Here is a 13116-nt window from a genome sequence, read left to right on the forward strand (position 1 = left end):
TTTAGACCACTGAGCCATCTCTCCAACCCTAAGTAGGTGCTTTAGACCACTGAGCCATCTCACCAGCCCCCAACCCCATGTTCTCTAAAAAGCCTGGAAAACATATACCGGGTTCCCCTCTTCTTGTCCTTTGTGTTAGTCATGTTGGCAAATTACTGGAAGATAGTGGTTTTGGCTGAAAGGTTATCTTTGTTCTTACTCTTTTTTTTCTCTTTACTTGACCCATGCTTGTTCTGCAGAGCCAGTTTGTTTCCAACTCTTCCCTTTTGCTTTCTAGAGTAAACTTTGCCTTTTTTTTTTTTTTTTTTTTTTTTTTGGTGTCTTTGAATTCTTTGTTCGAGATGAGAAGAACTTGGAATCTAACTCCAGAAAGACAGACTAACAGCCCCAAGCCCAGTAATGTTTAATTAGTCAGCCACTTTCTAGAAAGAAACTATCCAATAACAATAAGACAGGACTTGCTGTGTAGAAAGGAATCTTTGGAGTCATAGGCACAAGTCTAGCACCTCAGACTTACAGGTAGGCACGCTTGTGTGGGTCACAACTGTGCAAGTCTGAGACCTGTGGGGAAGAAATAGGATCAGGGCAGAAAGCAGATGGCACTCATCCTCCCCTCCCCTAAAATGGTTCTGTGTAAGTATGAGGTTGCATACCAGTCCTTTTTTTTTTTTTTTTTTCTTTTAATTTATGTAGTTGTTATAGGGTCTCACTATGCAACTCAGACTCATAGTGATCCTTCTGTTTTCAGCCTCCCCAGTGCTGGGATTACAGGTGTGCATCACCACACCTGGACTTGGTCACTGGCTTAGCGCGTCGAGGAGGCAGGGCCAGCATGGCACGTGGTACCAGGGATCAAACCCCAGTCCCTGCGCTTGCCTAAGCAGGTGCTTAGTCCACTGAGCTATCTCACTGGCCCCTGCCTACCAGTCTGTCCTTGTTTAGAATTACCATGGGCACCAATATCCACCCTGACCAGAGAGGCCATACTGCACAGCATCCTTTATTTGTTGATTTTGTGGCATTGGGATAAAATGCAGGGCCTGTTACAAGTTAGGCAAGTGCTCTACTTCTGAGGTAAACCCTCAGCATACACAGAAGCCTTTGAGCTCTCTGGGTTTGGGCCTCCTCGCATCGCATCGACATGGCTAAGCGCACCAAGAAGGTCGGCATTGTCGGTAAATATGGGACTTGCTCTGGTGCCTCATTCCGGAAAATGGTGAAAAAGATTGAAATCAGCCAGCACGCCAAGTACACCTGCTCCTTCTGTGGCAACACCAAGATGAAGAGGCGGGCCGTGGTTCCTGCATGAAAACCGTGGCTGGTGGTGCTTGGACCTATAATACCACTTCTGTGGTCACAGTCAAGTCAGCTGTCAGAAGACTAAAGGAATTGAAAGACCAGTAGAAGCTCTTACTACACATCCCTAGCCTATAACAAATGGGTTAATTTATGTAATGACCAAAAAAAAAAAAAAAAAAAAAAAAAAAAAAAAAGCCTTTGGGCAAGAACAAAGCACAAAGCTCTAAAATCTACAACCCAGTCAGGGATTACCAGGGTCCAGGATGGCAGACATGTTCAGGAAGGAGCCAGCCAAGGTGTCCTTTCTGTAGACACCCTCTGTCTAAACTTGCCAACTTTTCCCCTATAGTTGTTTTCACAAGTATTTCCTAAGAGTTTGTTCTTCAGGAAAACCCCAATTAAGTGGCCCTCACCTCTTATAGTGGACTGTGTGAGTATTCTTTTCACTGCTACACCCCTCTCCTGGGTCACCCCAACATCTATTTTAGGACTAGGAGAATGTGTAACCCCAAATTCTTCTCAACAGGAACACTGACCTGTGACCTGAGGAAGAGAGAACAGACCAGTCACCTGGTGCGAGGACACTTCTTAAGGGAAAAAACATGAATGCTCAGCTTTGGTATGCACACATGCACTGATGTGGTTTCATAAACAAACTTCAGCTTCAAAAGGGCACTGAGGAGGAACAATGTTCCTGTTTACAAAGAGCAGCCTGGGAAGAGGAAAGGCTTGTCAGATTTTATAGAGGGGAAACCACACCTAGTCACCCTGGGATATTCTCCTCATTCACTCACACGCTTATGTCAACAGCCTCCTGGGCAATGAGCATTGCCGTGGAGGCCAGATCTACAGTAGGCATAGCTAGGGCCATGATTATAGTGAAGGTCCAGTATGATGTCCTTCTGAGGTCTTTTCATAGCCAAGGATGCCCGAAGTAGCCAGAGGAGTAGCAGTCACAGTGGAGGCCTGGAGAGGACTGCAGTATATGTGTGTTGTCCTCTCGTATCCTTAGAGACTATAGGTCCCACACATGCTGATAGAAAATCTGAGATTTGACCAAGATGGCAGAGGACAAAATAGGTATAGCATAGTATGGTCCATCTTCCTGTCTTACAAGGCCATGTGTGTAAGTCTCCTCATCTGGCTCTCCCCTCCCAGAATAGGAACTCCATGAAGACAGGTATCCACTCTGCAGTTCAGCATACATGTAGAATGGGCAAAGACTTGTCATGTGGGTCTGATGGGACTGTGAACAGGTGACCAAGGCTATAGGCTTGCTAATGCCAGGTCAACAAGATAGCTCAGTGGACTAAGCACCTGCTTAGGCAAGCACAGGGACCAGGGTTTGATCCCTGGAACCACAAGCCACGCCGGCCCATGCTGCTTGCACTGAGCGAGCACCTCTTCCCAGACTGCAATTATAAACACCTGTAATCCCAGCACTGGGAAAGCTGAAAACAGGAGGATCACTATGAGTCTGAGCTGCATAGTGAGACCCTGTACCAATATATTTTAAAAAAGAAAAGAGTCTGGGGAGATGGCTCAGTAGAGTAAGTGCTTCCCTGGCAGGCGCAAGGGTCTGAGTTCAGTCCCCGGTTCTGAAAAAAAAAAAAAAAAAAAGAAAAGAAAGATGGGTGTTAATGCCAAACATGCCCCACCTCTTTCTAACCCCACTTGGGCTGTCCATATGGCCAGAACTCCCATAAAAAAGGCTAGAACCAGGCTGGGGAGATGGCTCAGTGGAATAAGCACTTGCCTGGCAAGCTCAGGGGCATGAGTTCAATCCCTGGTTCTGGAAAAAAAAAAAGGCTAGAACCAGTGTGCCAAGACAGAGTTAGATGGCACTGGTGGCCAGAGCCCAGAATAGGGTCTTTATGGCAACTATCTAAGTGCTTAGGGGCAGTAGCATAAGAAATGAGGCCCAGTCCACTCATCATAATTCCTGCCTAACCAACATCACCTCTCACAGTGCTAGTTAGTAGTAGCTCCATGGTTGGCCTGATAGACACCTGTAAGTGAGTGGCACAACTCAGAATGTCCATTGCAGGAAGCCCAACCTGCCATGGAGGCAGTAGTCACAGTAGGGACCAAGTCCTGCCTGGCATATGTACTGCCCCATTCACAAAGTTACGATGGCACTGGTATCAACCTCAGCATAGTAGTAACATAGGAAAATAAAGTCATTCAGAAATGATGGATGGCCCTAAATTCCATATCCACTGGCCTTGAAGGCTCACCAGTGCAGCCAGTGGGCCTGGTGCCATGTGGTGGTCACAGATACAACCAATAATATGAGGATAAAAGGAGCACTTCTTGATAGGTACACTGGGTCCTTATTGAACCCTGCAGGCAGCACTCATATCCTGGCAAGAAAAGTGACAAGGGCAGATTAATTCCATGATACTCCTATAACCCCTATGCCACATGCACCTCAAGTCTACTTCTATGAAGCAGTGCGAAGGTGACACAGGCCAGGCAGGCACAAGCCAGTCACGCATGGTGCTGGCAAGCCTGTCCTAGCTGCCTCCATGCAGCTTGCCTGGTAGAGATTCTGTAAATGGCCTATAACCTTGAGGTCCATAGACCTCTGCCTAGGACACTACTTTACTTGTGGCAGGCACACAGCCTAGCACAGTGGAAAAAATCAAATTCAGGGCAGCGAGCCCAGCTCTACTCACTAACACTTACCACTCTTCCTCACATTAGCTCTCACAGCCTCCTCTTGCCCCATTTCTGTTTTCTAATCTCTTTTTAATCTGTTTTGCTTTTCTAAAGGCCTTAATCTAATAGAGATAATGCCATCTCTCTCAATCACTTCAGTAGTCTCCATTTGTTTTGTTTTATTTTTGCGGAACTGGGGATTGAACTGAGGCCCTTGAGCTTGCCAGGGAAGCACTTATTCCACTGAGCCATCTCCCCGGCCCAGTAGTCTCCATTTGAACTTCTCCCAAATAATCCATCCTCCTGAGATATCTTTTGTGTTCAAATCTCCCCATAGTTCCTCCATTCCCTGGGGTAAAGATAACGTGAACTATGGCCCCTGCCTATTCTCACCTTCTACTCTTTCCATGTACCATTTCCCTACCTACAATCTCCACCTATAAGCCTCAGTCCTCTCAGTGCATCTCCAAGCTTCTGTTATCTCCCGACCTCAGCCTCACTATGTCAGTCCTGTCCCGATATAATTTGTGTTTCCATCAGATGGGCATTGGTGTCTGAGGCCTTGCAGAATCCAGGAGGATGAAGCTCTTCTCAGGCCTCCTTATCCCCTTTCTTGACCATAGCCTCACTGTCCTGAATTAGGATGTTCCTAATTCAAATCAGAAAGATCTGGGAACAGCAATAGTCTTCTGGAGAGTGGAGGTATGGTGAGAGGTGTCATGGTCATGTGGGTCCAGAGATGTTTCTTTCTTTTGTGCAGTTCCTAGGTCTGGCATTTCAGCATGAATGAATAAAAATCCCAGTCTTTTTTCTTTTCAGTATTAGGGATTGAACCCAGTGTCTTTATAATGAGTTATATACCCCCCTTGCTTTTTAAAATTTTGTTTCGAGGCAGGGTCTTGTGAAGTTGCCCAGGCTTGCTCAAACTTGCAGTCCTCTAGCCTCAACCTCCTATAGTGATAGGATTACATGAGGTTGCCACCATGTCTGGCAAAAACCAGCTTTTTAAAATTCTGCTCTTTTTTTTCTTTTATGTATATAACACAGGGTCTAGAGGGTCTCACTACACAGCTTGGACTCATAGTGATCTTCCTGTTTTCAGCCTCCCAAGCACTGGGATTACAGGAGTACGCCACCATACCCAGTCTCAATCGCTGTCTCAGCTCACCCTGGGGGCAGGGTCAGCATGGCATGCTGGAGATCAAACCCTGGTCCCTGTGTCTGTGTAAGGATGAGCTTTAATCCACTGTCTGCTCTCTTTTTATGTTTTGTTTATGTTTTGTTTTATGACACAATGATGTTCTACACTAGATTTCCCACTTGGTCTGTGTGTTGCTTCAAATTTTTTTTTTTTTTTAATTTGTGTGTGTGTGTGTGTGTGTGTGTGGCCAGCTCAGCCCACCAAGGGGCGGGGCTGGCTGGCATGTGGTGCTGGGGGATTGAACCACGGTCCTGTGGTTTGCTAAGCTTCTTCTAAGTAGGTACTTTAGACCACTGAGCCATCTCACCAGCCCTTGCTTCAAATTTTTTGGCAACATCATGATGTCTTGGCTTTGGGAGTCACAGTTTCAGTCATAGGCTCTTGCTTTCCCAGGTGCATGGGGCAAAGTCATCTGAAACAGCTGCCTCAGGGCAGCAGATGGGCACAACCTGGGCTCTCTGGTAGGCACAGGCACTGACTAATGCCCATCAGTTTCAGGTTCCTAGAGTTAAGGGTCAGCAGTAACAGGGCTACTCGTACTTACCACCTAGCACCACCTAGCCAGACTGATACCATGCCATTGACCTAGGTCTCACAGCATAGGCCAGGACATGAGGGAATATGGTCACCAGCAGAAACAGATAAGCTCCACTGACCATAGATACAAAGCCCAAGCTAGGACAAAATACAGGAGCCTGCCAGGGAGATGGCTCAGTAGGATAAGCGCTTCACTGGCAAAGGCAAGGATCTGAGTTCAATCCCTGGTCCCGCCCAAAAAAAAAAAAAAAATACAGGAGTGAGTCTCCTGTTAGAGAAGGAGCTGGTGTGAGACTGATTCCCCAGCTCAGACCACTCTAGGACAAAGGACCCTTAGGATTTAGGCACCTATTCCCAGAGACCTCTAGCCTTATGGCTCCCATTCTTAAGACACTAATGACCTATGACTCCCCTTATTCATCAGACTCCTCATAGCTTTGGCAGCTGGCAGTGCGATGGGCTTGCCAGTATGAATGGAGGGAACACAGGGCTCTGCTATCTCCAAAGTTGAGGTGGAGTCCCTGGATGTTATGCACAGTGGGAAGGGGTAGACCATGTTACACTCTGAGACAAAGTGTCAGTGTCGTTAACATTCCGGTCCACTTCTCTCCCACAGTTCTGAAAATACAGACTTTGTCTAAGCCACAGACCTCTGATCATGCTGAAAACTTCACCTGGATTTCCTACCCTTCCCAACCCTGCTCTGCCTCTTCCTTCAAACAGCTCTCTTAGCTCCCTCTCCAGAGCTTTAAGTCTTAACCCTCCCAGTTACTCACAGACAGTTGGCTGAAGAATCTGGTCAAGTTTTGCCTCAGTTGTATCCTGGTCAAGAGAAGTGCAGAAGTACTAAGACTGGGATCAGGTGTGGTGGTACACACCTATAATTTCAGCACTTGAGAAGCTGAGGTAGAAGGATTGCCACAAGCTCAAGGCCAGCCTGGAATACATAGTGAGCTCAAGGCCAGCCTGAATTACATAGCAAAAGACTTCATTAAGTATCCAGACTGAAGCCCATGGTAGTGGTGGCTATGAAAGTAGGATAGGCAGAGACCCTTACAAAACAGCTGACAGGCAGGTGGACGTAGGGTAAACCTCAAAATGACTCTAAAACTCAAGTGGTATTCTATCCCTATTTTATCATAGGCACCAGACAATCACAGTCATGGGGCTGGCAGCCAGGAAGGGGGTGTCACTGCTCAGACCCCAGAAAATAACCTATAGGGCAGAGCTGTGGGGTAGAGGAAGAATAGGAACTTTACAGAGAAGAGGTCAGGGACCTGGGCAGTCATGCACTGGACTGCCTATTATTATTATTTGTTTAGTTTTTGTTTTTATTTATTTTTGGACTGCCTATTGTGGGACAGGGTAAATACAGGGTTTGAATACTTCTTTGCCTGTAACTGACAGGGAAAGGAAACTGGTAGACTCTTGCATTGCCTCACAATAGAAAAGAAGATCAGGTATTGTGGGACATGCCAGTAATCCCAGCACTTGGAAGACTGAGGCAGGAGGACCACCAGGAGTTTGAGGCCTACTTAGGCTAAATAGTAAATTTCAGACCAGTCTGCAATACATAGCAAAATCCTGTCTCAAAAAGCTAAAATGACCACAAAGAAAGAGAAGGAAGATGGGGGTAGATGGAGGGAAAGGGGAAGGAGGAGAGGCAGAGGAAACACAAAAAGGCAAGAAGGATATGAGGACACAGCAAGGATTAAAGAAAAATTAAACCAAGGGTTTTTAACATTCAAGGCAAGAAAGGGATGCAGGGGCTGGCGAGATAGTTCAGCAGGCTAAAGCTCCTGCTTAGGCAAGCTTAGGCAAGCTTAGGCAAGCACAGGGACCATGGTTCAATCTCCAGCATCATATGCCATGCCAGCTCCACCCTCAGGGCAGGCTGAACCAGCCAGAGTCTGAGTGGTGCATACCTGTAATCCCAGAGCTGGGGAGGCTGAAAGAAGGAGGATCACCATGAGTCTGAGCTGCATAGTGAGACCCTGCAACAACCAAATATATTTTAAAAAAAAGGGGGGGGGGATGCAGTTATTCCTTGGACTGTCTTCCTCCAAATGTTTGCTGATCAACACTCTTAAATGTAGTGTACAGAACTTTTGTCATATATTTAATCTCTTCTCATTCCCAAACTCCTACTTCAGGGCATATGTTGGTTCAACTAGCCATAAAGGGGCCTGGTCTGCTGTCTAGGTTAAGTGAATGGCACCCACTTGAGCAAGGCTCAGTCTGCTATCACTTTTTTTTTTTTTTTGGCAGAACCAGGGATTGAATTTAGGCAGGGAAGTGCTTACCCCACTGAGCCATCTCCCCATCTACTATCACTTTGACTATAGCCTTACACTCCCTTGCTTCTTTGCAGCTCAGAGCCCAAGGTCAAAGTCAAATCAGAGTACAGGTCAAAGGTCATCAGACAATGGCTATGATGTGCTCAAAGACAAAGGGACAGGTCTCACTAGAGGGATCACAGGGATGAGATCCCTGTGTTGGGGGTTGCACCCAAAGGCTAAGGTTTAGGGCACTCAGATTGCTAATGACTGATGTAGGATGAGTGGAGCCTTACTGTCAGGGCAGTTATTGAAGGTTGGCCAAGTAGAGAATGGGCCACACATGCTGACAGATCTTCGGGTGAGTTGACGCAGGCCATAATGACTGGGCTGGCAGGAGTTACAGTGCTGGCCTCACATGTGGACTTTGCAGTAATAATAACCAATGAGGAGGCTGCAGGTCTTGTCCAGATGACTGTCACATAAGCCCCCTTCTGAGGTACCCACAGCGTCAGTCACAGCCTGGAGCAGTCAGAGATTGAAACTGGAATTAGGTCAAACGTCACCATGTAGTAGAAGGCTCAGTATCAGAGATGGTATTGGTGTTGGAAGGGTACCAGAATTCTTCCAGGAACAGCAGTGGAAGAGCATTAATATTCACAGTAGTGCTCAGCTGACACGCATTGCACACCTGTCCATTCACATTGCCTGATGAATAGAGCCACATCAGAGTGACAATTGTAAGCATGTGCACAGAACTCAAATTTTGTGGCAGAATCACAGACACCTACAGAGCGAGCTGATCTACAGCAGTTACAGCCAAGCAGAACAGGGCATGGTACCTATTCTGGCAGGGTATAGGGGTGGCCAGCCTCTGCTACTTGCCATGGCTGGTCCAGTTCAAGGCCTAGCAGCACTCGCAGTGAGCACCAGCTGTATGGTGGTAGCAGATACAAAGCCTATGTACCTAGCAGGGAGGACAAAGCAAGTCTGCCCTAGACACCTAGTTTGTCCACCGCATCATCTACAAGATGCCCGTCCCATGTTGGGTGGAGCCCCAGGTGTAGGCCTACACTCAGGGTCAAAACTATGACATAGGTGACTGACCTGGGCCATGAGTTCATAGAGGGTACAGTGGTAGAAGGGGCATTCCTTGAGGGGCCCTGTGGGCTACCATCCAGTGTATGCTCTTGGGCATGTTCCCTCAGAGGCTACAAATAGGAACTTTAGAGCTACAGGTCAGATCTTAAAGTTGGTTTTTTTCTCTACGGTTGGAATGGGAGGAATGGCAGGGAGTCTTGCCCTTTAACACAACCTTGCAGCCACCTCCTCTATCCTGCATGCTATGGAATTTCTCCATTCCTGCTTTCCCAAGTACATCTTCTAAGATGACCACAACCTCTACCATGGTGACAATTCCAACTCTGTAACTGAGGATTCCTTTCTGCAGCCCAATGTTGCTCTTCAGCTGAGACCTGCACATCTCACTGCTTCCCAGAAACCTCATTCTGGTATCCTGTATCTTCAGGCCTTTTTTTTTTTGGGGGGGAGGGAGTTGTGGGGGGAGGAAACAGGATCTCACTATATAGCTCAGGCTGACTCAAACTCAGTGATCCTCCTGTCTCAGCCTCAGAGTGCTGAGATTAAGGCATGTGACACTACAGCCAGTCACCTCCAGGTATCTGAAGTCTGGTTCCCCAGTGCAATAAAACATTCACCATCAACTCATCATCCAAACTAGAATTGTGCTTAAAATCCAGTGAAAACACATTATTTAAGTGACTTTTCTTGCTTTTGTGTCTGTGCCCTCATAAAACACCGGATAGATGTGACCAGGGGTGGGGCTCAATGGGTCCTTGGTAAATGGACACACGGATGAAGGCATGGACTCATCCCTCCTTTCTGTTCCACAGCTTAAACAGTTCCAAGCTGACATTGCCTTCCATATTGCTCGTCTTTCCTAATCAGAGGCAAAAGCAACAGCAGCTTTCAGACTTACTGTCAGGGCTAGAGTAAACAGTAGTTCACTCTAACTACAGTTACAGTGGGTAGGGAATGCCCACTGCACACTTAAAAGACTAGGTTTGTATTTGTTCTGTACCCTTTTGGATTGTTTTGGGTTTTTTGTTTGTTTTTTGAACTGGGGATTGAATTCAGGCCCTTGGGCTTGCCATGGAAGCACTTATTCTACTGAGCTATCTCCCCGGCCCCTTGATTAGAGTCACATAGCTCTCTAGTTCTTTAACAAGACCTGTTTACAAGGTAGGGTTCACATCCAGAGATACCACAGAGGCAACTACAGGGATAAGGGTCACTGATAAAAGTTATGACTTCAGGGGAAACAATGACAAGCAGAACATGACAAAAACAGTGACAAATGTGCTACGGTGGCACACCTGTAATTGCAGTACTCGGGAGGCTGAAGCAGGAGGATCACCAGGAGTTTAAAGTCAGCCTGAAGTACATGAGTTACAGGCTAACCTGAATTGCATAGGGAGACTCTTGTCTCAAAAGGGCAAATCATGAAGGCCAGTGATAGGAGCAGAGAGATGGGGATAGTAATGAGGGCCACAATGGGACCCCCTGAGATAGGTATAGGAATGAAAACCTACCATGGGGCCCCGTTCAGGGGCTCAGTGATAGGACAGAAACAGGAGACAAATGGGAGACAGCTCCCCATGATACAGGTAAGGACAGGACAGGGATGGGAGGTCACTACAGGAACTATAATAAAGAACCATAAATGGGATAGAGGTAGATCACCTGGGAAACTGAGTTGGCTAGCCAGCCTACCCTGGCCATACATGCTCACAGGCAGAACCTCATCTCATATTCCCCAGAGGGTTTCTGGCTGTTCTGCTCCAATGGTACTGGATTTTCTGTGGGCATGGGTACCCTGAATCTAATGGTCATTTGGGTTCTATACAAGAATGGCTGGGTCCAAGGGCTGGCCAGATAGCCCAGCAGACTAAAGTGCCTACTTAGGTAGGTGCAGTGACTGGGGTTAGATCTGACCAGGGTTCGATCCCCAGTGTGCCATACCAGCCCTGCCCTTGGGGTGCGCTGAGACCATGATTGAGACTGGGCATGGTGGTACATGCCTGTACTCCCAGCAGTTGGGAGGCTGAAAACAGGAGGATTGCTACAAGTCTGATCTGTGTACTAAGACTCTGTACTAAAAAAAAAAAAAAAAAGATGGTTCAAAAAAAAAAAAAAAAAAAAAAGATGGTTCAAAGTTTCAGTTATTTCCGAAGGAAGCAGGCTTTAGCTTGTGATTTCACCCCAGAGCCTGTGCCTACTTCTTTTCTAGGTCCAACTTAACCCTTAGTGGACAGCTTGATCCCTGAGTAATAGTGATCCCAGGAAGGAGGTGTAAATGGTTGTAAGGAAAGTTTTGGCGCACATGTTCATCAACAGTGGCCATGGTCCATGGTGCATTCAAACAGCACAGCTGCTGAGTAGACTGTATGGAAGCAGGGGGAGAAAAGGGATGGGTTATCAGCTGTAGTAAGCATCAGACAAGAGACAGGATTAATACTTGCCGAGAGCTGGATAAGTTCAGTGGTCTAAGTGCCTGCCTGGCAAGCACATGGATCCAGGTTTGATCCCCAGTCCCGCATGCCATGCTGACCCTCTGAAACTGGGTAGGGTGGCTAGGCCTGTAATCCCAGCACTGGGGAGCCTGAGATAGGAGGATCATTATGAGTCAAAGTTTAGTATTAAGGTCCTGTACTGAATAAGAAAAAAAGAATCTCTTTAAAAAAAAAATAGTTGCTGAGCAAGAGCAAGCCTTTTAGGCTGGGACACAGGATCACCTTGAAATTCATGAGGTATGTAAATGTGAAGATTCCCTGTAGGTCCAGCTGGACAAAGACATTCTCAAAATCTGCAAGCCAGGTGTGATGGTGCATGCTTATAGTCCTACCACATAGGAGGCTAGAGCAGGAGCAATACCTTGAATTCAAGACCAGCCTGAATAGTGATGACAAGACCCTGCCTCAAGAAGTATTTAAAGGGGGGTCAGTGGGATAGCTCAGTGGAATAAACGCTTGCCTGGCGAGTGCAAGGGGCTGAATTCAATCCCCGGTTCCACAAAACAAAAAACAAAAAACAAAAAACCAGCTCTCAAATATGGACAATGCCAGCACCCTCATCCCTTTTCCATCTGCCACCAGGTCTTACTGCCACTCTGGGAGATCACATTCTAAATGTCATGGCCTCTGAGTCAGGCCAGACTCCACAGGAAAAGCCCAAAGAGACTGACTGAGCACATGGATGTTCATTCTCTCCAAAACTTCACAGCACAGGCTGCTCACCCCAGCCCATAGCAATAACCTGAACATCCACAAGATTTCACTTACCCAGAATATCCTAAAAATAGTTCCTGGGGCTGGGGAGATAGCACAGTAGAATAAGCACGTGCCTGGCAAGCGCAGGACCCTCAGTTCAATCCCTGGTCCCGCCAAAAAAACCAACCAACCAAAGTTCCTAAAGCCTTTACCTGATTTTCCCACCTGTAGGTGACAATATAGTAGTGCTTGGGTTGTGGTGGATAAAGTTTGAAAGCTCTGGCCATCGTCAACAACCAGGCTGGGTTGAGAAGGTAGCAACTACCAACCAGGTAGGGGAGCTGGTACTTCCTAGGCAACTGTTCTAAGAGCCTGGACTGGGAGGGGGAATCTGAGATTCTTGGGACACCCCTACCCCACCAATCCTGATTTCCTCTACACCAGCTTGCCCTCAGAAAAAGAGCCAACTCCTCATACAATGGTCACAGCACCAGCAGGAAAACTAGAATATAACTCAAATCTACTAGGAGTCCTGGGCACCAGGCACTAAAATTAAGCCTGAGGGAGGATCCACAGTGGGCTCCAAGCAGGGCTATCCTTTAGAAGTATGGTCCTTGGGTCATTCCCCATACCTCATTATGGATGAAAAGAACTCCCACAGGAAAGTATCAGAGTTGTGGACTACAGTATATCTGGGAACAAGGAGTAACCCTTTGGGGAACTAAGGGAAAGATAGTCAGGGAACATTAGCAGCATCCACTAGACAAAGGGGAATGGGGACACCCAGAAGCACAGGGTTGCTTCTCCATAGGTCCAACCCCTGAGCAGCTAGTGCTACTGGGGCCCACTCAAA

At 47.0% G+C, this 13116-nt stretch overlaps 1 pseudogene; it reads left to right on the top strand.

Moving 5' to 3' along the window:
• Positions 1 to 937: 937 nt before the first annotated feature.
• On the top strand, positions 938 to 1404 carry LOC105741022 (annotated as a pseudogene).
• The last annotated feature ends 11712 nt before the right edge of the window (positions 1405 to 13116 follow it).

This window comes from Octodon degus, unplaced genomic scaffold, assembly GCF_000260255.1.
Source record: "Octodon degus isolate 3935 unplaced genomic scaffold, OctDeg1.0 scaffold00008, whole genome shotgun sequence".
Taxonomy (NCBI): Eukaryota; Metazoa; Chordata; class Mammalia; order Rodentia; family Octodontidae; genus Octodon; species Octodon degus.